We start from the raw sequence: 27,240 nt of genomic DNA, 5'->3' as shown, positions 1-27,240 counted from the left end.
TCATCTACTTGATAACAGATTTATCTTTAGAAAATAGCTTCTCTTTAGAAAAGTTTTTAATTTTTAAGTCCAATTTATCATTTATTTTTCTTTTATGACATACTTTTGTGTATCCTGGCAAATGTTTTACTTAGGAGCAGTTTCAAAAGATTAAACCCTAAGACAGATAGTGTTTAATATCTTAAATCTGAGAACAGTTAAATACAGATTAATCAATTCTAAGATGATATCAAACTGGATGCTACAAACATTTGTGGTGGGAATACGAAATGGTACAGTCACTCTGGGTAAGTCTGAAAGTTTATAAAGTTATATACCCTTACCAAACCATCTAGCATTCCACTCCTAGGATATTTACTCAAATGTATTAAAACCTATATTCAAACAAAAACCTGTACACAAATGTTTAGAGCAGATTTATTCATTCTCATTCCAATCTGGAGATGTCCAAGATGTCCTTCAACAGGCAAATGGATAAACAGTGTTACACCTATTCGGTGAAATACTATTCAGTAATAACAAAGAATGAGTTACTAACTCAGGTAACAGCAAAGATGACTTAAAATGCATTTTGTAAGTGAAAGAAGACACACACAAAGGCTACACAACTGTTTAATTTCATGTATATGATACTCTGGAAAAGGTAAAATTATAGGGAAGGAAAGCAGATCAGTGTTTACTGGGGAGTTAGGGAAGAAGACAGGATTGAGTCTGATGACTACAAAGGGGCCACACAAAGGAATTCTTATGGCAATGAAACGGTTCTGTATGCTTTTATTTTCAGTCTTCACTGTGGACCAAGACAGGTTAGAGATCTGGTATCCCAGAATTGGGTTGTTCATGGGCATCCTAGCTTATTAGTCAGTTTTTGACCAGCACACCCTGATAAATATCTACTAGTTGACATGTTCTGCTCATTCATTATGCTCAGGGCAAAGCCTGATCTCAGAGCCCCGGCCAACTCACCTGGCCTTAGACATCCATCCTAAAGACCTAAAAGCAACTTGGGCAATTAGAGCAACTGGTCTCCAACAAAAGTTAACACAAAAAATAGAAGAAGTGTTTTAAAATAATAACTATTATCTTTAGTGTGAATTAACATGGCATAGGCTCCATAAAACAAGTATAAGCTAATTAAAAATTTTTAATTTTTAGAAATTAAAATCATAGTAGTCGAAATAAATTGAAAATTTAAATGAAAAAATAGGAACACAGATGCAAGAAACCCAACATCTATATAAAGTGAATTCAAGATGAGGCTGATGAAAGTTCAAAAAAATGCTAAAAGATAATGGAACATTTTAGAAATTACAAAGGAAAAAGAACTGACTCAAAGTTTTATTCACATAGAAAAACAAGCCAGAAACTATTTCTGGACATGCAAGTATTCCTCCCATAACTCTTCTTAAAAACATTACTCAAGAAAGTATTCCAGTCAAAAAACAAATGAATTAAAGTAAATAAACTTTAAAAGAGGAAGACACAATATTCAAGTGACCAGTGACCTTATAGTTAAATCTAAATCATTACAGATGTAGTACTAGTAAAGTTGAAAAGGATGGTTAGGGGAAAACAGAAGTGATATGAAAGGAAATCAAATCAATAGAACCAAGAATGTGGGGAAGGCAAAGAGTCAAGGTCTTGTCTCATTAAATGGAGGAATAACGGCAAAAGAAAGTCAGTTCTACATCATTTTAGAATTTCCAAACTTTCAGGGGAGAAAAAAAGTAAATACGAATAGGTTAAATTTTCCTGTGAAAAAGTAAGTCCCTTTGCACAAGGGATCCTTGTAATGGAGTGAGTCTACATTTTGACTATGGTGGTGGTGACAAGATCTACATAAAATGTCAGAGAACACACACACAAAGGTATGAAAACTGAGGAAACCTGAGTAAAGCATGTAGACTGGGTCAATGTCAATTCTCCAGGTGTACTATAGTGTTACAGTCATGCAAGATGTTACCACAGGAAGAAACTGGGCGAAGTACACTTAAGATATTCCTTTATTCCTTCTTTAAATTGCATGTGAACCTATAATTGTCTTTTATAAAAAGTTCTTTAACAAAGCAAAATAAATAATAAACACAAACTTTCAGGTTGGGAGAGCAAAGGTTGGAAGGAAAAATAAAAGTCTGACTAAATGATGCTTGATATTTATAAGAGAGTAAAGCAAAATGATATAAGTAACTGAAAGAAACATATGAGCAATAAAAATCTATCCAGTACACACAAAACTGACAGAGATGGCAACAGTAATATCAGAAATCATCAAACAGAGCAAAAAATATTTTATATTTTGTAAGATTGAAATCCACTAAGAACAAACATCTATAAAGATGAATCCAATCAAATTCATAGTCACGGTAAGAGACTAATATATTCTGCTTACTGATTTATCAGTTTTGAGAAAACAGTAAATAGTGATATGGTACAAGGAATGTGTCAAGCCAAAAAACAGGGAAATGACAGCTTATCAAAAATATTTTGGGAGAATGTCTACACACTTAGAAAAGTAAATTTAGAATACAGTTGATCCTTGAACAATGCAGGGGTTAGGAGCACCAGCCTTCTGTGCAGCTAAAAACCCATGTATAACTTACAACTGGCCATGCATATACACAGTTCCTCCTTATCCACAGTTTTGTATCCCTAGGTTCATCCAACAGTGAATTGTTTAGTACTGAGCATTTACTACTGAAAAAAATCCATATGTATATGGATTCCTGCAAGTCAAACCCATGTTATTCAAGGGTCAACTGTATTATCCAAGCAACTATTTTTTAAAATTTAAATAAGTAACACAAAATATCCAGTAAGAGAGTATGTACAAAGAGCATTTTAATAACCTTGGGATGGAAACTCAGGATGTCATAAAGGAAGAGAATACAGAACTGACAACATACATATTAAAACTTTCTAGTTAAAACCAACTAACTCTGGGAGGTAGAGAAGGACAGAGGAACCTGGTGTCTGCAGTCCATGTGGTCGCAGAGTCAGGCACAACTTAGTGACTGAACAACAAAAACAATATGGCAAAAGCTCCCAGAAAAAGCATTTAAAGAATAAACTATGAAAAAATACTAGCAATGGTGTACCAAGTCACTGATAGCCATGACATATAAAGAGCTATTACAAAGTAACATGAAAAAGAGGAACATCAACAGAAAATTAAGCAAAGAATATGAACAGGCAAGTAGATATTCAACTCCATCAATAAGCAAACAAATGCAAAATTAAAACAGTAAAAGCACCTGTCATCCATAAAATCATAAAATGTAAAAAATGATAATTTTAGCAGTGATTGTTTCAGAACAATTCTTCACAGGTCTCTCACATTTCTGCACATCTCATAAGCAGGGACACTGATAATCTCTGTTCCAGACTATCCTATCAAAGGTCTTTATACAGCGAACATTGTTGGCAGATAGAGAAGTCTCCCTCTGCAGTAGAGGGCAGATCTTTTTTTTACTATCCAGCATAATAAAGATAATGTCTCTCTCTAGGGTAAAGGTTAGGCAGACTTGCTTGCAGCCTATTATGAACAGTCAGGTTCCCTAAACTCAGGGTTTCACTCCTATAATGTAATCTACTGCATATGCTTGAACTACCTGGCCCTCATCACATCACCCTGTGGAAATCAGGGTTCGAGGAAGTGACAGAAGAAAAGAATGGGAGAAGGACATGTGCTCACCTCCTCCTGGGAAAGCACTGGAACCACAACTAACTGCTGAACAACTAGCAACAGAAAGATGCTGAAACTGACACAAAAGATACTCCACGTTAAAAGACAAAGAAGAGTCAATGAGACGGCTGAAGGGGTGCAATTAGGATAAGATCAAATCCCATACCTGCCAGGTGGCTGACCCACAAACTGGAGAACAATTAAACCACAGAAGTTCTCCCACTACTGTGAAGGTTCTGAGCCCCACATCAGGATTCCCAGCCTGCAGGTCCAGCAAAGCGACTAGGAATCCCCAAGGAATCTGACTTTAAAGGCCAGTGGGATTTGACTGCTGGACTTCCATGGAACTGGGGGAAACAGAGACTCCACTCTCAGAGGATACACACAAAATCTTGGGCACAGCAGGACGCAGGGGGAAGGAGCTGTGTGTGACCCCACAGGAAACTGAACCAAGCCTACCTATGGTGTTGGAGGGTCTCCTGCAGAGGTGTGGGGTGGCAGTGGTTCACCTCAAGGACAAGGGGACTGGCAGCAGCAGTTCTAGGAAGTACCAACTGATGTGAGCTCTTGGAGGCCACCGTAAGCGGGACCATAGGGTCTGTAGGCTCCAGGGCTAGGTCCTTAGGCCAAACTAAGAGAGAGGGATCACAGCCCCACCCAGCAGCAGACAAGCAGATTAAAGTTTTACTGAGCAAGGCCCTAACCACCAGAGCAAGAACCAGTTCTTCACACTGCCAGTCCCTCCCATCAGGAAGCTTGCATTTTAGATAGCCTCTTGAGGCTTAGTATCATCAAAACAGACAACCCAATCAAAAAATGGGCAAAAGATCTAAACAGACATTTCTCCAAAGAAGACAGGTGGCCTAAAAGCACATGAAAAAATATTCAGCATCACTAATTATTAGAGAAATGCAAATCAAAACTGCATTGAGTTATCACCTCACACCAGTCAAAATGGTCATCATCAAAAAAATCCATAAACAATAAATGCTGGAGAGGGTGTGGAGAAAAGAGGACCCTCCTACACTCTTGGTGGGAATGTAAATTGGTACTGCCACTAAGGAGAACAGTATGCTTCTGCTGCTGCTAAGTCACTTCAGTCGTGTCCGACTCTGTATGACCCCATAGACGGCAGCCAACCAGGCTCCATCCCTGGGATTCTCCAGGCAAGAACACTGGAGTAGGGTGCCATTTCCTTCTCCAATGCATGAAAGTGAAAAGTGAAAGTGAAGTCGCTCAGTCGTGTCTGACTCTTAGCGACCCCATGGACTGCAGCCTACCAGGCTCCTCCGTCCATGGGATGTTCCAGGCAAGAGTACTGGAGTGGGGTGCCATTGCCTTCTCCAGGAGAACAGTATGGAGGTTCCTCAAAAATCTAAAAATAAAGCTACTATATCACCCCAGAATCCCACTCCTGGGCACATGAAAGTGAAGTGAAAGTGTTGGTCACTTCAGTCATGTCCAACTCTTTGTGATCCCATGGACTGAAGCCCGCCAGATTCCTCTCTCCATGGGATTCTCCAGGCAAGAATACTGGAATGGGTTGCCATTCCCTTCTCCAAGGGATCTTCCCAACCCAGGCATAGCACCCAGGTCTCCCGTACTGCAGGCAGACTCTACCATCTGAGCCACCAGGGAAATTATATATCCAGAGAAAAACATGGTCTGAAAGGATACACGCACCTCAACGTTCACTGCAGTACTGTGTACAATAGCCAAGACATGGAAGGAAGCTAAATGTCCATCGACAGAGGAATGGATACAGAAGATGTGGTAAATACATACAGTGGAATATTACTCAGCCATTAAAAATACAGAAATAATGCCATTTGCGGCATCATGGATGGACCTAGAGATTGTGAAGTCAGACAGAGAAGGAGAAATATCATAGGACATTTTTTATATGCAAAATATAAAAAGAAATATTTGTTGTTGTTTAGTCACTAAGTTGTGTCCAACTCTTTTGAAACCCTATGGACTGGGACCCCATGGACTGTAGCCCTCCAGGCTCCTCTGTCCACGGGATTTCCCAGAATCCTGGAGTGGGCTGCCACTTCCTTCTCCAGGGGATCTTCTGTACCCAGGGATCAAACCCACATCTCCTACATTGCAGGCAGATTCTTTACCACTGAGCCACCAGGGAAGCCTCAAAAAATACACAAATGAACTTATTTACAAAACAGATACAGATTCACAGACTTAGAGAATGAATTTATGGTTGCTGGGGGAAGGGATAGTTAGGGAGTTTGGGACTGACATGTACATACTGCTATATTTAAAATGGATAACCAAGAAAGGCTTTAGCAACTAAAAAACAACAAGAACTGTATAGCACAGGAAATTCTCTCAATGTTATGTGGCAGCCTGGATGGAAGGGGAGTTTAGGGGAGAATGGATTCATGTATATATATGAATGAGTTCCTTTGCTGTCTACCTGAAACTACAACAAAATTGTTAATCTGCTGTACTCCAATATAAAATAAAAAGTTTAAATAATTATCTAAACTTATCTAATTTAAATAATTATTAGTTTAAATAATTATCTCTGGCTACTGTTATTGCTGGCTCCTGTCTTCTACCAGCATCCGTGAAACTGTGAGCTTGCAAATAGGGTAAAATTCAATCTTGACAATTCCCGGCAATGATACAGCAACAGTAGGCAACATTTTCAGAAACTGTATAAACTGACTCTGACAACAACCTTTTGAAGAGAAATATGGAACGATCTATCATAATTTAAAACATATGTAACTTTTTATTTTTTAAAAAAGGTATATAACTTTTGACCCAGCAATACCATGTCTAAGCATTCACACTAAGGAACTAAATAAATGTGCAAATATATACACACAGTAGGAATCTGTGAGGCTTTGTTTCTAATAGAAAAAAATTCAGAATAGCCTAAATATCACCAGGGGATTGGTTAAATTTTAGGTTATTCCTACAATGAAATATCAAAAAGACTTTTAAAAGATAGTTATACGCATCAACATAGAAAGATGTTCATCAATTATTACTAACTGGAAGTTACTTAACATTATATATAGTATACTGCTAGTTATGAAACGCACATAGACTTACACACATGTATTTTTAATGTCTGGAAGGAAAAGAGAACAAATGATTAAAAGTGACGATCTCTGGGGAATGGGGTTACTAGAGAGATGGACACACAACATTTTTACTTTATCCTTTGGCTAGTTCTGTATTGCTTCTCTAAAAGAATGTATGCATTTATTTTATGATCTAATAACATTTCTAAGTATCTATTATAACAACACTTGAAAATTCATTATATTTAAGTTGTTGAATCATTTAAAAAAAAAAAAAATGGACATGGGGCAGTCTCAGGGATCACGTCTACAGGCATTTATCCCTCGTCAGTGAGTGAAAGTCACTGGGTTACATCCAACTCTTTGGGACTCTATAGTCCATGGAATTCTCCAGACCAAAATACTGGAGATGGTAGCCTTTCCCTTCTCCAGGGAATCTTCGGATCTTCCCAACCCAGGGATTGAACCCATGTCTCCCGCATTACAGGCACATTCTTTACCAGCTAAGCCACAAGAGAAGCCCCAAAATACTGAAGTGGGTAGCCTATCCCTTCTCCAGTGGATCTTTCTGACCCAGGAATTGAACTGGGGTCTCCTGCATTGCAGGTGGATTTTTTACCAACTGAGCTATCTATTTCCAGCATTGCAGGTGGATTTTTTACCAACAGAGCTATCAGGGAAACCCAATTTACCCCTTAGAGCTACTGAAACCAGCTACAGAACATCCTGAGTCCTAACTGAAGAGGAGAGACACACTCACTAGTACACAACACAAAGTCAAAAGACACCCAGATTTTGAATCAAGCTGCTTTTCTAGGTATAATTCTGAGGAGCAACTCTAACAGGGCAAGTTCTAACTTAGCAAGAGAAGGGATTTATTTAACAATGGTTAATAATTCAACTGACCATGAGGAAGGCAAGCTAAAAAATAATTTCAAGAGGCAAGACACTTGAAGGAAGGGGTGGGGCAGAAAGGAAGGGGTAAAAAGGGAGTCAAGTTACTCTCTCTAAATGGGTTCATTTCAAAACTATTTAGAGATGTCTACAAATGCCAAGCACTGTTTGAAGCACTAGACATGAAAACACATTATAAAACTAAAGTAATAAGAGCAGCATGGTATCAGCACAGGAAGCCAGAGATTGCTGAACATTAATCAGTAAAAGTTTCAAGAATATACTAGAATTAGGGCCTCAGATAAAAACAGTATTTGCTATCAGTAGGGGAAAATGGAATTCTACAATTGCTGATGGGGACAATGGCTAACAACTACGAGAGAAAAAGGGGTGCTTTATTTCCTTGCTTATATTAAATATAATTGAGGTAAAGACTTAAATATGAAGAATGCTTGGTTACTAAGTCATGTCCAACTCTTTGCAACCCCATGGATTAGCCCACCAGGCTTCTCTTTCCATGAGATTTTCCAGGCAAGAATACTGGAGTGGGTTGCCATTTCCTTCTCCAGGGGATCCTCCCACCCCAGGGATCAAACCTGCATCTCCGGTATCTCCTGCACTGGCAGGCAGATACTTTACCACTGAGCCACCTGGGAAGCCCAAATATGAAGAATAAGACTATTAAAAGTACTAGAAGAAAATAAAGGAGTATATTCATATACAATTCATGTGGCAAAACACCATTCTTAAGAGGATACCAGAGTTAGACCCATGAAGTTAAAACTGATTACGTTCATCACAGCAAAAGTTAAAGAGGATGCGGCAATGAAACTAACACAGTTAAGAAATAAGAGGGAGTTTTCCCTTTACTGGCCATGGTTAGAAGTAAAAGATAAATAGCAACATTTTAAGATGCCTCATACACAGGCCTATAATTCCATTACTGGATCATGGGTGCTGGTAAAAAGGATATAACTATCTATACTGATTTGACCTCTCTGATTTTTACGTCCATAATAAAAGGGAAGAGTATGAAAATGCAGGGCCCAAAATCTGCTTTGGAGGGATTTTGGGGGTAGTAGTAAAAAGGGAGTAAGAGGGAAGAAAAGAAATTGTACTCTGAAAGGAAGTGCAGAAAGAAGGATCCAATTCAATGAACAAGTAGAGTGTCTACTATGGGGTGACGCACACAGTACCACTGCTGCTGCTGCTGCTAAGTCGCTTCAGTCGTGTCCGACTCTGTGCAACCCCACAGACGGCAGCCCACCAGGCTCCTCCGTCCCTGGGATTCTTCAGGCAAGAACACTGGAGTGGGTTGCCATTTCCTTCTCCAATGCATGAAAGTGAAAGGTGAAAGTGAAGTCGCTCAGTCGTGTCTGACTCTTAGCGACCCCATGGACTGCAGCCTACCAGGCTCCTCGGTCCATGGGGTTTTCCAAGCAAGAGTACTGGAGTGGGGTGCCATTGCCTTCTCCGCACAGTACCACTAGAAAGAGTAAATATAACTGTCCCTTTCCCCCAAGAGCTTAGTATCTAATAAAGGACTAGAGAAGCCTTGGTGTTTCAGGAAAATCTCCCTCTACTCAGCCAACAGGTACAATATGTAATACAGGACAACACAAGCATGAAGTGACCTTTAGGGGGGGAAATGTACTTATATTCTGAACTTAAGACACCAGAGAGTGCATGCCAAGAAGCAGTAAAGGCAGACTGTGTCCTCTAATACATCAAAGCAAACAAGATCCCCGCACTTTGTGAGTCCTCCAAGGCATAAAGCCAGACGCCCCCTCAACTACCTGATCACAGGTTTATAGCATCTTGACTTTCTAATTACTTGTATATTTTAACTAGTGACTAAATGAGAGGCTTTGTGGCAACGAGTATTTGGGAAACCATGAAGGAAATCCAAAACCGCTCCCACTGCAAACAGGCTGACAAGGAGGCCAAGTGAATGCTCACCATCTCACTGCATTCTAATGATAGCTCTAAACACAGAAACAGGGCTGCTGCCGGGCATCTCGTGGCAGTCCTGAATTAAGACACTGGCCTGACTAGGCGAAAACCATCGGGTGCCAAAGAGAAATCAAAGTAGCACGCGCAGGAGCAACAAGTATACAGGCGGGAGGGTGGCCAACTCGGGGTTGCAGGGTCAGCGCTACCTGCCAACCCCGCAGCGTAAACAACCCTGCGCCGCCCGCATTGGGCGACGCCTCACGCCTAGCAGACAGCCGTGCAGAGAAGCGGCGCCAGAGGTAAGTTAGATGCTTGCAGGGTCCCCAGCAAGCCCAGCAAACGCAAGCTGGCGGCGGGGGGCGGAAAGCCGGAGCGGGGACCTCTGCCGGGCGCCCGGGCTCCCCAAAGAGCGCCTCCGCCCGGGCCCGGCCCAGCCCCAGCGCCGAAAGAAGACGGAGACACCCAGGAGGGAGAAGTAAAGGAAGGGCCGTACCCTGTAGGGTCCGGGAGAGGCGCACGCCGTGGGCTTCACCAGCGACCAGACGGCGCGGGAAGGCCGGGGCGCGGGGGCGGATCCCAGGCTCCCGCGCTGCGGCGAGACCGCGGCGAGCCCGGCCCAGGGCTACCCGGAAGGAAGACGCTCGGGCCGCGCTGAGGGGCGGAGCCAGGGACGGGGCGGGGCCACGTCGGCGTCTGGACCGCCCCCTCCCAGGCCGAGGGGAGGAGCTTCCTACTGCGGTCCTGGCCTGAGTGGTACCCTACGAATTGCCAGTTACTCCTCAAGGGGCAGTGGTTGCACATGTGCTGTGGAAAGAATTTCTTCCTCTAATCGGCCTTCCATCAGTAATGTAGCAGAGCTAGGGCTTCTTCAGTCTAGAGTTGTTGGGTCAAAGGATGCACAAGGATTATGGGTGTTAATGTTCTCAGAAGAAAAGGGGAACAAAAGTAATAGGTGTTCTAAAGGGATACTTCACCAAGTTTGCAAAACTCTTCTGTCCCAGACAAATCCTTTCTGCAGGCTCATCTCCCTCCCAACATTCCGAAGCCCATGATTATTACCTCTGTTGAAGAAGATGGTCTCATGGTCTCCCTTAGTCATTTTAATGTATTTTCAATAGATACAATATTACCCTTTTTTTAGTTTGCATATTTATCTTGCATATTGCACGGTTTCCATTAAGATGAAAAAATATTTAATAATGAATAAAACTACACATTACTTGCTATCTAATTACTCCTAAAGAGGCAAAATAATAAGTATATTTATTCTTAAATTATATACCTGAACAGAACTAATATATGATGTACAGTATAAATTGTATACAAAACTGGAAAATTTTTAAATAAATTGAAGTTTAATCCCCATTCTACCCTCAACTGTCCTTGAGTGTAGCCAGCACCTGGTGACTTGCTTCCAAAGAATATAGAAAGGAGAGAAAAGTAGCTATACTGTGGAGAAAGCTGGGTAACACAATCTTGGTCAGATGGAAGTTAACACCATTAGTGATAAGCCAAGTTGATAGCATATATCTTGACATGGTGTCATGAAAAGGGTACTTCATCTCTGTGATAGTCTTCCTCAAAACCCATAAACCCTGTCTGACCTTGAGAAAGCATCAGGAAGTCCAGGTATCCTAATAAAATACCTGAACAAAATGCCAAATTTTTTTCATGGGAAAAAAAACTGAGAAATCTTCACAGACCAGAGCTCTCTGCCTTAGGAAACAGGGCCACTACATGTAACATGGTATTTTTGATCCTGGAACATGGAAAGAACATTAGTGGGAAAACTAATTGTAGTAGAGTAATGAATGAATTTTAGTTTAGTTAATAGTGATATACCAGTGTTAGTTTCTTAGTTGTAACAAACATACTATTTAACATACAATATTAACAATAAAGGGAAAATGGATGAGTGGTATAAGGGAACTCTCTGTACCATCATTGGAACTTTTCTGTAAATCTAGATCTATTCTAAAATAAAAAGTGGATTGCAAATAATAAATTAATTACAAGTAAATGAAACTGACCCTTTTATGGTTGCCAGTGAGACTTGAGATGATGTCCATGAAGTACTCAGACTCAGTCTTCCTAAAACAGGTTCTCATTTAATTTCTAAATAAACTTTTCATTGAAGTATTAAAATATATTCAGAAAAGGCACAAAATATAAGTGAAGAGTTTAATAAAAAGTGAGCATACACATATATTCACCACTCAGATAAAAAAATTAATTACTATCACTCAGAACCCTATCACTACTGTTTATACTTCCTCAAAGGTAACTATTCTCCTGACTTCTAATACCAGAGAGGCATTTTGCTAACTTTTGCCTTTATATAGTTAGGTTCATACATGATACACTCTTCTGAATCTGACTTCTTTCTCTCAACATTAGATTTGGGAGAGTTATTTATGTTGTTAAGTGTGGTAGTTTATTGAGTTTCTGTTGCCCAAATATGCCTTAATTTATTTACCTATTCTACTCGTGATCAACATTGAGTTGTTTTTAGTTTTGATTATTAGAAGTGATGATACCATGAAATTCTTACTCATATCTTTCAGTGCCTATCTTCTGCATGCCCTCCCATATCTTTCTCTTTTTTTGGTGAGTAAGAAATGTAGTAGTTGGTGCTGTTGTTTCATGCAGTATTTTGGTTTAGTTTTGTTTCTAAAGGCATTTGAAGTCCTGCTTGGAGTGTATATAAGGTTATATTCAAAGAAAGGAAAAGACTAGGGCAAAGTTCCATTTCTGTGAGTAAATGGAATTTTGATCATCATTGTTCAATCTGTTCTCCCTCCAACCTTCTCATCTCATGGGCCATGCCGTTGTATGCTTTGTTTGCTGGGCAGAAGAGCCAAGTGAGGCCAAGGCAAAGGGTGATACTTATCAGTTCGTGATGGCGCTGATTTGATAGATGAACTAATGCCTGGTTATTAAATGGACTGTTGTTTGCAACTGAATAGCATCCCACGCCATAACAGTGCTATTACAAATAAATAAAGTCCCAACAAAGCTTAATTGTGCTTAAAGTCACCAGCTCAGCAAGCTGGTTATGATCTATTCTATGTTAGCTTCAAAAGTTACAGTGTTCTACTCAGATGGGAAGGCGGGCAAAGAAGCAGCAGGTTCAAAACTCTTCTTTGTCTCTAACTCTTGAAGCACTCACCATCATAACCTCTATTTTCAAGCGATTTTTCTTCATCTTAGAAAGAAATGTCTACCAGTTGTAATAAGCTTTCATGGCAAGGAGTAAGCGTGGCAATGAGATAATGTACCAGAGAGGCAGAGATCTCATTCATCATTCTTCCCAAGGGACCCAAAATGTCTTCACAGGCAGATGAAGAGAAAACCCTTAGGTTTTCTGTTACTGGTTCCTAAACAAGCTCTTCTGTCAAGACCTCTCAGAAAATGCAGTCCTATACATATCTTACATAACTCAGCCAAAATAATTTACCCCTCTGTGAAATTTTAAGTTAACTAGTTTGTTGGAAAATGACTTTCACTCAGTAATATTAGTCCAAGGTTTTTAATATGCAGCTGGTGAAAGAGCATGAATAATCAGCAGTAGATGTGGTCTCTCTGTGTACTTTTTTTAACTTCTTACAATCTAGTAAAAAGCTTCAATTTAGCATTAATGTGTCACAAAATTAGTCTAGATATAGCCACAGCCATTAAAAAGAAAATACGAATTTTAAGCAAGAAGCCCCAAAGTCATGTCCAAATCCCTTTTTTACAGATAAGGAAACTGGGACTCAGAGAGGTTAGGTGACTTCCCCAAATCAAAGTGTCAGAACTGTCTGTGAAACCTACTTCTGTGATTTTAAATCCAGAGTCTTTTTTGTTTAATGATACCACGTTATTATTTTATGATTTAACAAAACCTTTACTAATCATGCTTCTATCTTACTATCATAACCTTGAAGGAGCTGAATACAATAGAAAGAAAATTGAACTTGGGAGTAGGAAGACCTGACTATCCTGCTCCTCTATGTAAGTAACTCTGTGATCTTGGGTAGGCTACAACTTATCTGAGCTTGTCCTCGGGTCTATGAAATATGCCTAACTCACAGGCAGTGGAGAGGTTTAAAAGAAATCATACATGTGAAAGCACTTTGTGAATTATAAAGTAGTATGCAAATATATGAATATTATTAATATTTAGTAAAATGTATTGAAGATCAGAAATTGAGTCTGAATAGAACCTTCAAATTCACAAAATGTCAGAATAGAACCTTCAAATTCACTCTAGTCTAACCCTTCCCATTGTCATCAGAAGAGAGAAAAGCCTAGAAAAAGTGAATAATTGATTCAAAGGCTTATGGTAAATTTCTGGCAAAGCCAGGACTTGAATATAAGTCTCCTAACTTATATGCATTGGAGAAGGAAATGGAAACCCACTCCAGGGTTCTTGCCTGGAGAATCCCAGGGATGGGAGAGCCTGGTTGGCTTCCATCTATGGGATGGCACAGAGTCAGACACGACTGAAGCAACTTAGCAGCAGCAGCAACTTACAACTGCTAATGTCTTTGATAGTGAAGTGAAAGCTGCTCAGTCGTGTCCAACTCTTTGTGACCCCATGGACTGTAGCCTGCCAGGCCCCTCTGTCCATGAAATTCTCCAGACGAGAATACTGGAGTGGGTAGCCATTCCCTTCTCCAGGGGATCTTCCCAACCCAGGGACCGAATCCAGGTCTCCCACATCACAGGCAGATTCTTTACCATCTGAGCAACAAGGGAAGCCCAATAATAAGTGAATACTAATTACAAACCAGTAACATGGCTTAAAATAACCAGATAAACCTTTAGACAATTTACATAGGCCTAGAAGGGATATCTTGAAATATTAAAAAAAAATATTTTAGGGGACTTCCCTAAGGTATAGTGACATACAATGTGGCATCTAAGCCTGCACACCACAGCTAGAGAAAATCACAGCAAAGACTCAGTGCAGCACCCCCAAAATTTTTTTTAATGTTTTCACGTGTACTGTTCTTTCTTCTGTAGCTTGGATCATTTACTTAAAATTTTAAGCGTTAATAAAAGATTGTCAGTGGTGGAGAATAAAAGAGAAACTCCACCTGGAAGCAGTGGACAAAATAGATCTCTTCCTGAGGTAACTTCACACGTATGGTTCTGTGATAGATGGAACACACAGCTTGAAAATGAAGATTGTGGTCAGGACCTCCACTGAGCCCAAACGAAGCTACAATCTCTCTCCTTCCAACTTACTCCTGTTTTAAGTGGAGGTGCTTTTGAAAGAGTCCATGTGTGTCTGCATTAGGCAGATCCCTGTGGTCTATACATAGGATGAAATAGTAATCAATAGAAAAAGATCAGTTTCTCTGCCATACTGATAAAGCAAAAGTAACATGTGACTTTCTGAAGTTTCAGTAGTAATGTTCCATATAATTCAAAGTTTTTAATCCTCAGTAGAAGACTTGTCCTCAGTAGAAGACTTGGGGGGACTGAACTATCCAGATAAACACTCAGTATTCATTCATTTATTCATGCCCTGGCACAAGTGTGAATATCCTGGCCCCCCTGTAACTTAATGTGTGTATTTATTTAAAAGAAAAATATGAAAAAATTTTTTTCTAGGTTATATCCATTGGCACATAAAGAAGTATATCCTATTTTTACCAATGATTCCTAAATATTTTCCTCATCAAGTTAATATAAATAATGTCATCTATATAGTGAGTACACATGCCCCAAGAATAATTTATTCTGCATAATTTAAAATGAAATATTTATAATTGATGAATCTTTATTATAAAGCTTCTCTCAAACTCAGTACCCTTTGACGATGCATTTCTTTCATCCAGCGGTATCTCTCACCTCTCTGCTCTGCTTAGTTGCCCAGTCATGTCCAACTCTTTGCAACCCTACTGTCTTTAGACCCCAGGCTCCTCTGCCCATGGGGATTCGCCAGGCAAGAATGATGGAATACTTTGCAATGGCCTCCTCCAGGGGATCTTCCCAACCCAAAGATCGAACCCAGGTCTCCTGCATTGCAGGCAGATTCTTTACCATCTGAGCCAGCTAGGAAGCCCATTTGTCTATGATGTAATAAAATAGAGGCAACAGATTATGTTTCTTTTTTGGATAGTGTGTAAAGGGACAAACATCATCTGACAAGGAGCTCCCTAAAAGTGCATTTTTAAGTATCCTTCTTTATGATGCTATAACTGTTTGGGATTTTGTAACTAGAATCCTCAGTACCTTATGGGGAAAAATTCCTCCATGTCAAAGAAATATAGGAGAACAAATTTAAAAAATAGCTTTCCTTCTTTCTCTTTCTTCTGATTATAAATTGTAGAAGTTTTCCAAGTTTTGAGGAGAAATTGACTTTCCTCTTTAAAGGGTTTCTCAAAATGTTACCAAGGATAAAGTTCCCTATTATACACTATCCTTTTGCTATTTTTTTTTTTTTTTGCTTGTTTATCATTTCACCCTTTAATGGTGAGCGATCTGATTGCTTTAGAGTAGGGGGTCTTTCCTCCAAATCAAATAACTCACAAAGCAAGTCATTAAAAGAAGAGGTGAAAAGCCAGGATGATCTGCTGGCAGCAGTCCCCCTTCCACCTGCCTCTTGGCCTCCTGCCCCCTGAGAATGCCTGCGGCTGCCTGGACAGCACAAACATCTTGGAGATGGGCCAAGCAAGATTTAACAATGGTCAGCAGGATCGATCTGTTATGGAACCAAGCACTTTATTTACTATTTCCTAAGTAGATTGCTATTCATATAGTGTTGGACTATTTTGTAGGATAAGAGGTCTTGAGCTAATTTCATATTTGGATGTCCTCTTTCCCTAATAATGAATATTTTTTCATAGTCTTTAGTGCAGCAAGAAAACAAACTTAATGCAATCATTCAAAAGTACCTCCTTAGGGAAACAACACAAGTATTTGAAATTCAAAAGAGTGGGTTTTTAAGCTACTTTTTGTGAAGGTCATATTTTGAGGATGGGAGGGGCCATTTGAGGGGAAGGACAATATCAGTATTTATTCTCTCACTAATAAGCATTTATGTTCATTTAGACTGAGAGTTGGACCTCACATAGAAATTGTGTTTGGTGGTTTATTCTATTTCAGTTCTGTCTGTGCCTCTTACTGTAAGTAGGAATCTAAGTAGGCATTCTTTTCAGGGAATGCTTGACAAATACCATTTGTAGTAAAAATAGTAAAAGTCATATATGCCAGTACTTCCCAAACTTTACTGAGCATTTGAATGTCCTGGAAATCATATTAAAGTATAGATTCTGATTTTGGGTGGATCCTGAGTTCTGAACTTGTAACAAGCTCCCAGGCAATGTGGATGCTACTGAGGCTTGACTTACACTTTGAAGAGAACGTTCTAGGCCATTTCACTTGCGAATATTGTATCTGAATGATGAGGATTTGGCAAGACCAAGTACCAATATTACAGAGCAGTATCTCAACTTTGACTGAAGTCTTAAACAAGGTATTGAATGGATAGAATCTTGTTAAACATGTGTGTGACTCCTTTAGATGGTTTTAAATTTCTTTGGGAATAGGCCAAGTAGTGGTGGCTCGGTGTTAAAGAATCTGCCTGCAGTGCAGGGGCTGCAGGTTCAGTCACTAGGTCAGGAAGATCCCCTGAAGAAGGAGATGTCAACCTTCTCCAGTATTCTTGCCTGGAGAATCCCATGGACAGAGGAGCCTGGTGGGCTACAGTCCATGGGGTCACAAAAGAATCGAGACATGACTTAACAACTAAATAATAACAACCAAGTCCAGATTCTATTTTCATTTTACTGAAAGAGTCAATGCAAGAAAAAAATCTATAAGTGATGCCACAAGTGGGCATCCCTACAGTCTCAGAACATTGTCACTGATCCATCTTGCAAGGTAACTGAGGAAGCCAGCAGCCAGTATTAGCAGAGTTTTGTAGATACAATTCTGGCATGGGCCAAGACTGAATGAACTGGAGGAGTTTAGCTTTCTATGTGTCAAAGCTCTCAACCAGTAATGTCAGTCTCTAGGGGCTGTTCTGCTCTGGCCTGCTTTTGTTTTTACCAAGTCCAAGTGCAGCACAGAAATGAGAGCAGAAGAAAAAGATTTGTTATTCACAGCAACAGCTCGAAGCCCAGAAAGCTTCAGGGTAAATCTGAGCAAGGTCTTGCTGTGACTTTGTGACGAAAGACTTACTGGTCTCATATCATTAATGGGCTCTGGCATTTTATCAAACCTGTGATATTGACCAACTACCAGTAATTGCTGATTTATGGGCAAAGTTTTCCCTGCCTTATTTCCTTCAGGATTCTAATATACCTTCATCTTCTGGAAATGGGTTGAATCAAGTCAGTTCACGTTCTCTGTGAGCTTTGCTGTTGACATGTCTAAACAGAGCACATCTTGCTGTTTTACCTGTTGCTGTTGAGATGACCTTGTAGCACTTTATGTGCCTTAAGCTATCCCTTTAGGAGAACCACCACATTTTCACGCATTCAGGGAGGGCAGTTAACAGACTAGAGCATTGGGGAAATAATTTTTCTTGTTCTATAATTGTCAAAACCTCTTTACTTAAGCAGGATACAATAATGATAGAACTAGAAGGATTTATAAAGAGCATCTAATCCAGGGTGACAAACGAGTTTCCCTTCCAGTGTCACAGAACAGAGGAGTGAGGGCAGATATGCCTTTTATTTCCCAATCCAGATCTAGTATCAACCCTAACTTCTTTCTTTAAATTTATTTTTAATTGGAGGCTAATTGCTTTACAATGTTGTATTGGTTTCTCCCATACAACAGTGTGACCCTAACTTTTGAGTTTTTCTATTTTTTCCTTCTTTCTTTCTCTCTCTCTCTTTTTGTTTTATTTCTCTTTCCAGATACAAATACTAACCAGGCCTCAAAGTAACATCTGAGGAAGGATTGGAGACATACTGCGAGCCTGGGACAACTCTGCAATTTCATCTCCCCTTCACACTTTCTCTACCCTTTATCGCATGACTGACCAGCATCCGGGGCTCCCCGGAACCACATACATGGCAACCATCATCCTCCAGCATTTTTAAAGCGGTCTGTATTATAACTGAGTGCTTTGTGCCTGATTCCATGATCACAAATGTTCATGTTACAGCAGTCCTTGAATCATACTATGGAATGTTTATGACCAAGTCACAGCTCACAGTAGTTGGATGCATAGATACATCTCTGGTTTCCATTTATATCCTTTTCCAGAATCAAGGCTTCAAAACTGCTTTCAGGTGCCCCCTTCCCTTTTCACACTTCCTCATTCATTGCCTATAGCACTGGGAGGGAGGCAGAGGTTGGTGACAGCACCATTTGAGACCGTATAATATCCTGGAAGCATCCACGTGTAGAAATATATTTTGTCCTGTTTACTTCTGACTTCAGGAGAGTGTTAATTGAAGCCAAGACGTCTAGAGCTGATTTAGATCTCTCTCTGGCACTACGACCTTGGCTAAGTTACTTCACCTTTTTGATATTTTGTCAAGTGTGGATAATGGCATCTGCTCTTAAATGTGGTTAATCAAAGATATGCAAAAGAACTTCACTCTCTCCACAGGAAAGTTTCTAGTCTATATAAACACAAGGAATTATTAAGATACTGATATTTTCAGGCTGAGTTAAGTGTGATTGAATTTTGCACCATTAAATGTGCATGTTCAGTGATTTTGTTATTGGTGGGCTGATTCTTGGTATGTTAATGAGGACCTATGTATAGTTTTCTTGATTAACTCATGGCTCAGGACTTGTTAGTTCAAGCACCAAACAAGATTCAGTTTTTTGAGACATTGCATCCAATATCTCAATTATTCATCTTAGGAATTAGTATAAAATTAGCACAGATCCCTGTTCATATGGAAATAGATGGGTATGTTAATTGAAATGCTGTAGCTGGAAAAAATTTTGCATAATGAAAGGATTGATATTAATATCTTTGAATGGAAGATGTATATCATATTGTTAGTAAGGAACAATTCATTCATGTGTACTTGTTCTAAGCAATTATTTTATGTAGTTTATCTCACTTCCAAAATAGAAGCTATTCAATATATCTAGCAAATATTTTGAAATAGAAATATGCTAATAACACTTTTTAACTTAAAGTTAAATTATGTTAAAACACAGAAAATTTTTTCTTGCTTCTTCTTATCATATTTTCTATCACTTTCCATGTTCAAATTTTCACATTTAGCTGCTGTAAGTGTTTATTAATTCTTGATCAGAACCAAATAATTAGAGTACACTTTTACCAACTATCCAAACTAAACACCAGGTGTGTGTAATAATTTGCCATCACTAATATTCCTTGTTTCTCCCAGGTAAGTCCTTTGAATTCATTTCTGAAATTAAATCCAAAGTTAAGCCCCAATAGTAAGAACAATAATTTACAGAAATGTGAAGGAAATGAGACACTGATTTATATCATATATAAATATATATATATATATATATATATATATTTATACTTATGTACACATACACATATATACCAAACTCAAGTTAAGGACAGATCCTTGACTTGAGTTTGGTATATATGTGTATGACAGATAAGTTTTAAATTTCTGAAGCTTACTATAAAATATAAGAAATATATGCATATCATATAAACTTTATTACAATATGATAACCTTATATTATTTCACTGTTCCTTGTCATTTAGAAATTTAACTCAGAAATTTAATTCAACAAGCTTGTATTGAGGATCTCTTATGCAAAAGGCATTCTGCTAAATGCAAAGGAAATAAACACTAACGGAGACTCACTTTCTAGTCAAGGACATAATCCATGTGTACAGATATCTTAATCACAAGAAGAAGATTTTAAAGTATTATACTTTTTTTTTAACAAAATTCTGAGCATAAAGTTGGATAAGATGAAACCAAGCATGGCTACTTGAGCTGGTCAGCTTCCCAGGTGGCTCAGCAGTAAAGAAATGGTCTGCAAAGCAGGAGCTGTGGGTTCAGGCCCTGGGTCAGGAGAATCCCCTGGAGAAGGAAATGGCTCCCTGTTCCAGTATTCTTGCCTGGAGAATTCCATGAACAGAGGAGTCTTGTGAAGTCCGTGAGGTCACAAAAGAGTTGGACATGACTTAGTGAATAAACAACAAGTTTTTAACTGAGATAAAAAGATAGGTACAATTCTGGGGCTTCCCTAATAGCTCAGCTGGTAAAGAATCCACCTGCAATGCGGGAGACCTGGGTTCGATCCCTGGGTTGGGAAGATCCACTGGAGAAGGGAAAGGCTACCCACTCCAGTATTCTGGCCTGGAGAATTCCATGGACTGTATAGTCTATAGGGTCGCAAAGAGTCGGACATGACTGAGCGACTTTCACTCATTCACTCACTCACAATTCTGGGGATTTCCAGGCAAAGGCAAGGACATGAAGAAAAGCCTGCAGAGGAATAAAGAGGCAGGAAGCATTTTGGCACTGGTGATGGGAGAGAGCTGCCAAGAGAAGCAAAATATCTCCAATCCTTTTTTTGCCTTTTTGTTTACAGCATATTGTGATCATTTTACCTCCTTTTTATCCATGATGTGAAAACGTTTTTGAACGCAGATTAGTATGTGAAGAAATTCCAAAGCAGGAATAATTTTCTAGAAAGCACATACACAATAATTTCAGAGCTTCAAATGGCTCAAGATGACTGAGGTTGGCATTAACTGACATTGTCAGCGTTGACTGGGAGCCTAAGGAGTGCCCAAGAGGGAAGAAGAATCATCTGGCAATACTGAGCTGGCAGCCAGCTGACAAGCTTAGAGCACAGGGAAGATGGCAAGGGGGTCACAGGAGGGCCCTGGGGTGACGGGCTGTCAACTGAGACTGCCAGTCCTGGCCCAGGTACCACTTCATAGTCCAGTGCAACCCGGTAGTAAATGAGAGTAGGAGCTGGGGATAAGAGCATTGAGCAAGCAGTCCTCAAATGAAGGGATTTCTTCAACCATTTCTAAGTTAAAATTCTGAGACAAGGATCCCTAAACATACTATTTACTTATTTGTACAAAGGGCCTATTTCAGTTACTGTGATTATACAACAAATTACTTCAATATTTGATGGAGAAAAACAACAGTTAATCATGCTCACAGATTCTGTGGGTTGGGCTTTTGGACAGAGTATAGTGTAGTCAGCTTGCCTGTGTCCTATACTTTCTGGGTCTCAGCTGAAAGACTTCAAAGCTGAGTGCTGAAATCTTCTGGAGGCTCATTTGCTCACATGTCATGCAGTTAACACTGTCAACTGGGGCTGGAGTTCCTCTCCACTTGGGCTTCTCCATGTGGTCTCTTAGCCAAAAAAAGCTAGTCTGACTTCATTACAATATGGTGGCAGAGTTCAAAGGGCAAGCATCCTACAGGAGAGAGTCAAATGGAGATTATATCCTTTCTATTCCCTGGTTTTGGAAGTTATATAGCATCAGTTCTATCATATACTATTTGCAGAGGTAGTTAACAAGTTCCTGCCCAAACTTATGACCAGAAAACAGAGATCCTACCTCTTGGAGGAAAGAATGGCAAAGTTCTGAAGGGCATATTTGAACCAGAAATTTTACCATAGTCATACCAGGAAGATCTGCCCCTAAGCCTTGGAGAGATCATAGAACCAACCTATCCTGCATGCTTTGTTTGTCCCTTTCTCTGACCCTTTCCTACACCCCTTATAGCTATTGCAGTTTCTAGAATATACAGAGGGGCAGAGGACTTAATAGAAACGTGGAGTCTGCTTGCGTGGGTGTGTGCTCAGTCACAACAGTGGTGTTCTATTCTTCGCGATCCAATGGGCCATAGCCCTCCAGGCTCCTCTGTCCATGGGATTCTCCAGGCAAGAATACTGGAATGGGTTGCCATGCCCTCCTTCAAGGGATCTTCCCAACCCAGGGATCAAATCTGCATCTCCTGCATTGCAGGTGGATTCTTTACCACTGAGCCACTGGGAAAGCCCTGACTCTGCTTAAGGGAATTATTAATAAAATTGATTATGAGTTTTCAAAATCCAAGCTCAATATAGGTTAGTATTTCTGGCTCATGGAAGAGGAAAATGTATTTAGAGATATGGTTTGGGATAAATCACTGAGGATTTTAAATGCCATGCTGAGTATTTAGGTTTTCTGATGGACTCAGGACTTTGTTTCATGGCATTGGAGAAATGGCTGCATATTTTTGATCGAGAAAGCAACATAACCATTCAGAAAAATGACTCAGAATGAAAGCCCTGAGCAGAATGGATCAGAATGGCAAGAGACTGGAAATTGAGAAAAAGTAGAAGTTCTCTTAACTGACCCCTGTTAACTGAAACACCTCATTAAGCCCTGCTGTCAATGCTGCTTCTCAAATCTCTGGATGCTGAGGCCAGGAAGACATATTCTAACACGCCCTTGTATTCCTCCTCCTCCTTCCAGATAAGTTGCCTGCTGACCAAGAGTCAGGATGTTTGCTACTAAATGTGTGTGAACTTTAATTGCTATTGTTTTATTTAATTAAATACTTTAAGACAAAGTTAACCGAGTACAAAATGAAAGAGAGTGGTTGTTTCTGTGAAAACAAAACTACTTGCTTTGGGAAAGATCACTGCAGATGGTGATTGCAGCCATGAAATTAAAATACACTTACTCCTTGGAAGGAAAGTTATGACCTACCTAGATAACATATTCAAAAGCAGAAACATTACTTTGCCAACAAAGGTCCATCTAGTCAAGGCTATGATTTTTCCAGTGGTCACGTATGGATGCGAGAGTTGGACTGTGAAGAAAGCTGAGCGCCGAAGAATTAATGCTTTTGAACTTGTGGTGTTGGAGAAGACTCTTGAGAGTCCCTTGGACTGCAAGGAGATCCAACCAGTCCATTCTGAAGGAGATCAGCCCTGGGTGTTCTTTGGAAGGAATGATGCTAAAGCTGAAACTCCAATACTTTGGCCATCTGATGCGAAGAGTTGACTCATTGGAAAAGATTCTGATGCTGGGAGGGATTGGGGGCAGGAGGAGAAGGGGACAACAGAGGATGAGATGGCTGGATGGCATCACTGACTCGATGGACATGAGTTTGAGTGAACTCCGCGAGTTGGTGATGGACAGGGAGGCCTGGCGTGCTGCGATTCATGGGGTCGCAAAGAGTTGGACACGACTGAGCGACTGAACTGAACTGAAGAGTGTAATAAACACTGTAGGATTAAGGGTGGCTGAGACAGGTAAAAGACTGGGCAGGGACCAGTGGAAAGGAACATCAAGAAAGATTCTATAGTCAAGTTACTTTGTAAGAGTTTTCCACTTTCAGAATACAGCACAGTAATCAAGCACCTACAGAGCTAAACTTAGTAAATCCAATTCCAATTCTACCATTTGTCGTCTATGACTTTGGGTAATTTGCATAAACCTTTATGTGCCTCAGTTTCCTTATCTGTAAAATAGGGTTATAATAGTACCTACCTCATAGACTGCAGTAAGGATTGAGTTAAAAGGGTATAAAAAGATTCTGCTACATTGAAAGTGTTACAAAAAAGACTTATTATTACTGTTATTAGTATTCACTATGGATATGGCTTCAAGAGGATAATAAAAAACAGCAATAAATGGATCAACAGTCAGGAAAATATGGCTACATCAAAAGATGAATGAGTGTAAATTTATAGGTTCTTAAGGTATATGAATGTTTGTATTTTTATAATTCCTTAAACAGACTTAAAAAAAACATTGACAAGCCATTGACCCAAACAATCTCAGGTAAAAGAGCTTTTTGATATCCGGAGAGCTCTTGCCAGGTGGCTGATGCTAGGGCCCTAGGGAAGGGGCCGAGAGAATGGAGAGTCAGGGACAGAGAGGAGACACTTAATGAGAGGGGACTCAAGAGGAGAGGGGGGAGTATGACTCAAAATTTTGAGCCCCAGCATTTGAAAATATATTCATCAGAAGAGAGGACCTAATGTGGGAAGGGAGTGGAGAAATATTATATTTAAATATAACTGTTTTTAAATTTGGTATTTCCCAGGATTTGGTCCTGGGCCCTCTTCATTCTTCCACAAAACAGTCTTTAGGCAAACTCATCTCATACGTTTGGTTAGTGTATTCTGATTGTGCCAAAATTCATGATACAACTCAAACCTCTCTGCTGAATTTTAGACTAGTTTTTACAGCTGGCTCCCACACATAGCTCTTCTTGAAGGTTCCATAGAACATTCACTGAACATTCAATATGTGCAAAGTGATTTATTATCTTCCCACTAACATCTGTTCCTTTTCTAAATTACCTTAACAAATGATGCCATCATTTACCCAATCATTCAGGCCATGGGTGATCTGGAAACCAATCTAAAAATATCTTCTTTTACTCTACTCTTCATATTCAATTGGTCTTTAAGACTTGCCATTTCATCTTTTAAATATTGTTTGAATCTATCCCTTCTGCCTTCTAACTTACTTCATAACTCGTATCTCTGCCTTCATGTTTTCTTCCTTCTAATCCATGTCTCACATTGACAGAGTTATATTTATAAAATGCAATATGATCATTTACACTAATGGTTAAAACTTTTCAATGACTCTCCATTGCCTATAAGGATCTAGCCCCAAATTTTTGTAGATGGTACATAACATACAGGATACATCATAATAAGCTCTCTGCCTCTCTCTCCAGATTCATCTCTACCCCTTGTACCCTATGATCAGTCATATAGAATTATCATGAAAATAACTCTACTGTCCAGAATTTCCTGTTCAAAAACTCTGCACAATGGAATTCTCAAGGCAGAAGATCTTACTCTGATCAACAAAAAGCACCTGTATTTTGATTCAAGGAAACTTTCAAGAAACAGAGAAAAGCAATCTCAATCCAAACTTTCTGAATTCATTTTAAGAACACTTACCTAGTATAATTCCACAGAGAAAAATTCTCAAAAAGGGATATATGCAATATATATTTTATTCTAAATATTTGTTTTATGGAGTTATAAATATTTGCTTCTAATTACCTATATTTTGTAATTTCCTTACCTTTACTTTTATGATGAACATTGTATAGTACGATTAGAGCCAGAGCTCTAATTCTTAACACTGTTCTCTACAGGACTTTATCTAAAGAATTTATCTAAAAATGACTTGACTCGTAACAATCATACAAGAAGCAATTATGCTGCCAGAAATGCCCCTACACAAAGATAGAAATGAAAAAGAGAACAGAAAGGATATTAAAAGAACTCCAAGAAAATGCTTTGCACATCTCTATAATAATAAAATCAGAAAGAAATGAACAGTAGTCTAAGAAAATATAAATTACCAAAATTGGCCCTTGACGAGGTAGAAAATCTAAATAAATCAATTTTCATGAAAAAAAATAAAGTTGTCACAGAACTACTCCTCAAAAATGTGCAGGACGCAGATGGTTTTACAGATGAATTATTTCAAACTTTCCAGGAACAAATTTTTTCCATGTTATATAAACTGGTCCAGAACATAGATAAAGAAAGAAACTGTTTCTCTCCCTCATATGAAGTTAGCATCCATTCTAACAAGGAGAATACAAACTTCAAACCAACTGCCCTTAAAAGAACTGACACAAAACTCTTAAGTAAAAGATAAGCCCGTTTACTTTAATATTTTTAAATGTTACAGAATGACCTAGCAAAGTTAATTTTAAAAATGCAAGGATAGTTCAATAGTAAAAAATGTATTAATAGATCAAAAGAGGAAAATCATATTATAGTCCTGTAATGAAAAAAGAGCATTTATTTTGATACACTTAAACTAGGAAAATGCAGACAATCCATTTTTAGTGTAACTATCACCTACTCTTAAAATGGGTATGAAATGGTTAAACAATAAACCCCTGAGATGCCACAAGGTATCATAAACGCCATACATTTTGTGCAGAGCCTGTTTCAGTCCAATTCTGGCTACTCCCTCCCCCCAGAAATGTAGCATGAGATGTAAAGTGCTTCCCACGTAACTGCCCTGAACCAGAGTAGGAATAGACAGACCACAGGGAGGCAAGGCAGGGAGCAGAGAGCACTGCACAGGTATGAAAGCCCCACTCCTGGAAAAGCAGGCAGCCACAGCAGGCATTTCAAGAAATGATGTCAGGAAAAAATATAATTGATGAAGCAACTGCTAATGCGAAGTCTATTCATTCTCTGGAACTGGCATCACAGATCTGGTGTACAGAAGTGCTCATTTAACATAGATGACTGAAGACCTGATCAGTGGGGGAGAGAGGAAAAAAAAATTCAGTGATCCAGCTCAATATAAGAAGAGCACCCAAACTGGGGCAGGACAGAAATATGTTACCTTCATCATACCTGGAACCACACTGGGGATGTGCTATAGTCTGGGATATTTATTTATAGCTGAGTTCATCATACAATTCGTAGGATGAAGGAAGAGGGAGGTACTTACTGATCATGCTACACAAGCCCATGAAGACTGCAGGGTCTACAGTGTACTTTGCCCGCTTCTAAAAAAAAAGTCTCCTGAACTGCTTTGTTTTGCTTTGTTTTTTTCTCCCTTTAAAAGCTGGGATGAGATGTGCTTCAACTTCATGTGAAAACAAACTTTCACTGTGGCCACTGCTAATTGGGGAAAAGACTGTATGTGAAGCAAAGACAGCCTTTGAGGGGGACCCATGAACCAGGCATTAAACTATAAGAGGTGATGAAAATTGTTTACATATGCAATAAATT

At 39.4% G+C, this 27,240-nt stretch overlaps 1 protein-coding gene and 1 long non-coding RNA gene across 4 annotated transcripts in view; one reads left to right on the top strand and one right to left on the bottom strand.

The window, feature by feature from the left end:
* The window catches only part of FBXL4 (F-box and leucine rich repeat protein 4), a 75,552-nt gene extending 65,312 nt beyond the window's left edge, over positions 1-10,240 (bottom strand). For 2 of the 3 annotated variants that reach the window (XM_027551359.1, XM_027551360.1), the window contains exon 1: positions 10,076-10,240. The gene's annotated coding sequence lies outside the window, so the exon portion shown is untranslated. The remainder of the gene's footprint in view (positions 1-10,075) is intronic. The other variant, XM_027551361.1, reaches the window with a different exon arrangement.
* LOC113898330 lies at positions 9,091-19,629 on the top strand. The gene is made up of 3 exons (XR_003512608.1): positions 9,091-9,881; positions 13,509-13,575; positions 18,441-19,629. It is a non-coding gene; the product is annotated as an uncharacterized LOC113898330 (long non-coding RNA).
* The last annotated feature ends 7,611 nt before the right edge of the window (positions 19,630-27,240 follow it).

The sequence above is a fragment of the Bos indicus x Bos taurus genome, chromosome 9, assembly GCF_003369695.1.
Source record: "Bos indicus x Bos taurus breed Angus x Brahman F1 hybrid chromosome 9, Bos_hybrid_MaternalHap_v2.0, whole genome shotgun sequence".
NCBI classification, from domain to species: Eukaryota; Metazoa; Chordata; class Mammalia; order Artiodactyla; family Bovidae; genus Bos; species Bos indicus x Bos taurus.
Note: the sequence above shows the minus strand (reverse complement) of the source record. Positions and strands in the feature narration are given on the sequence as shown.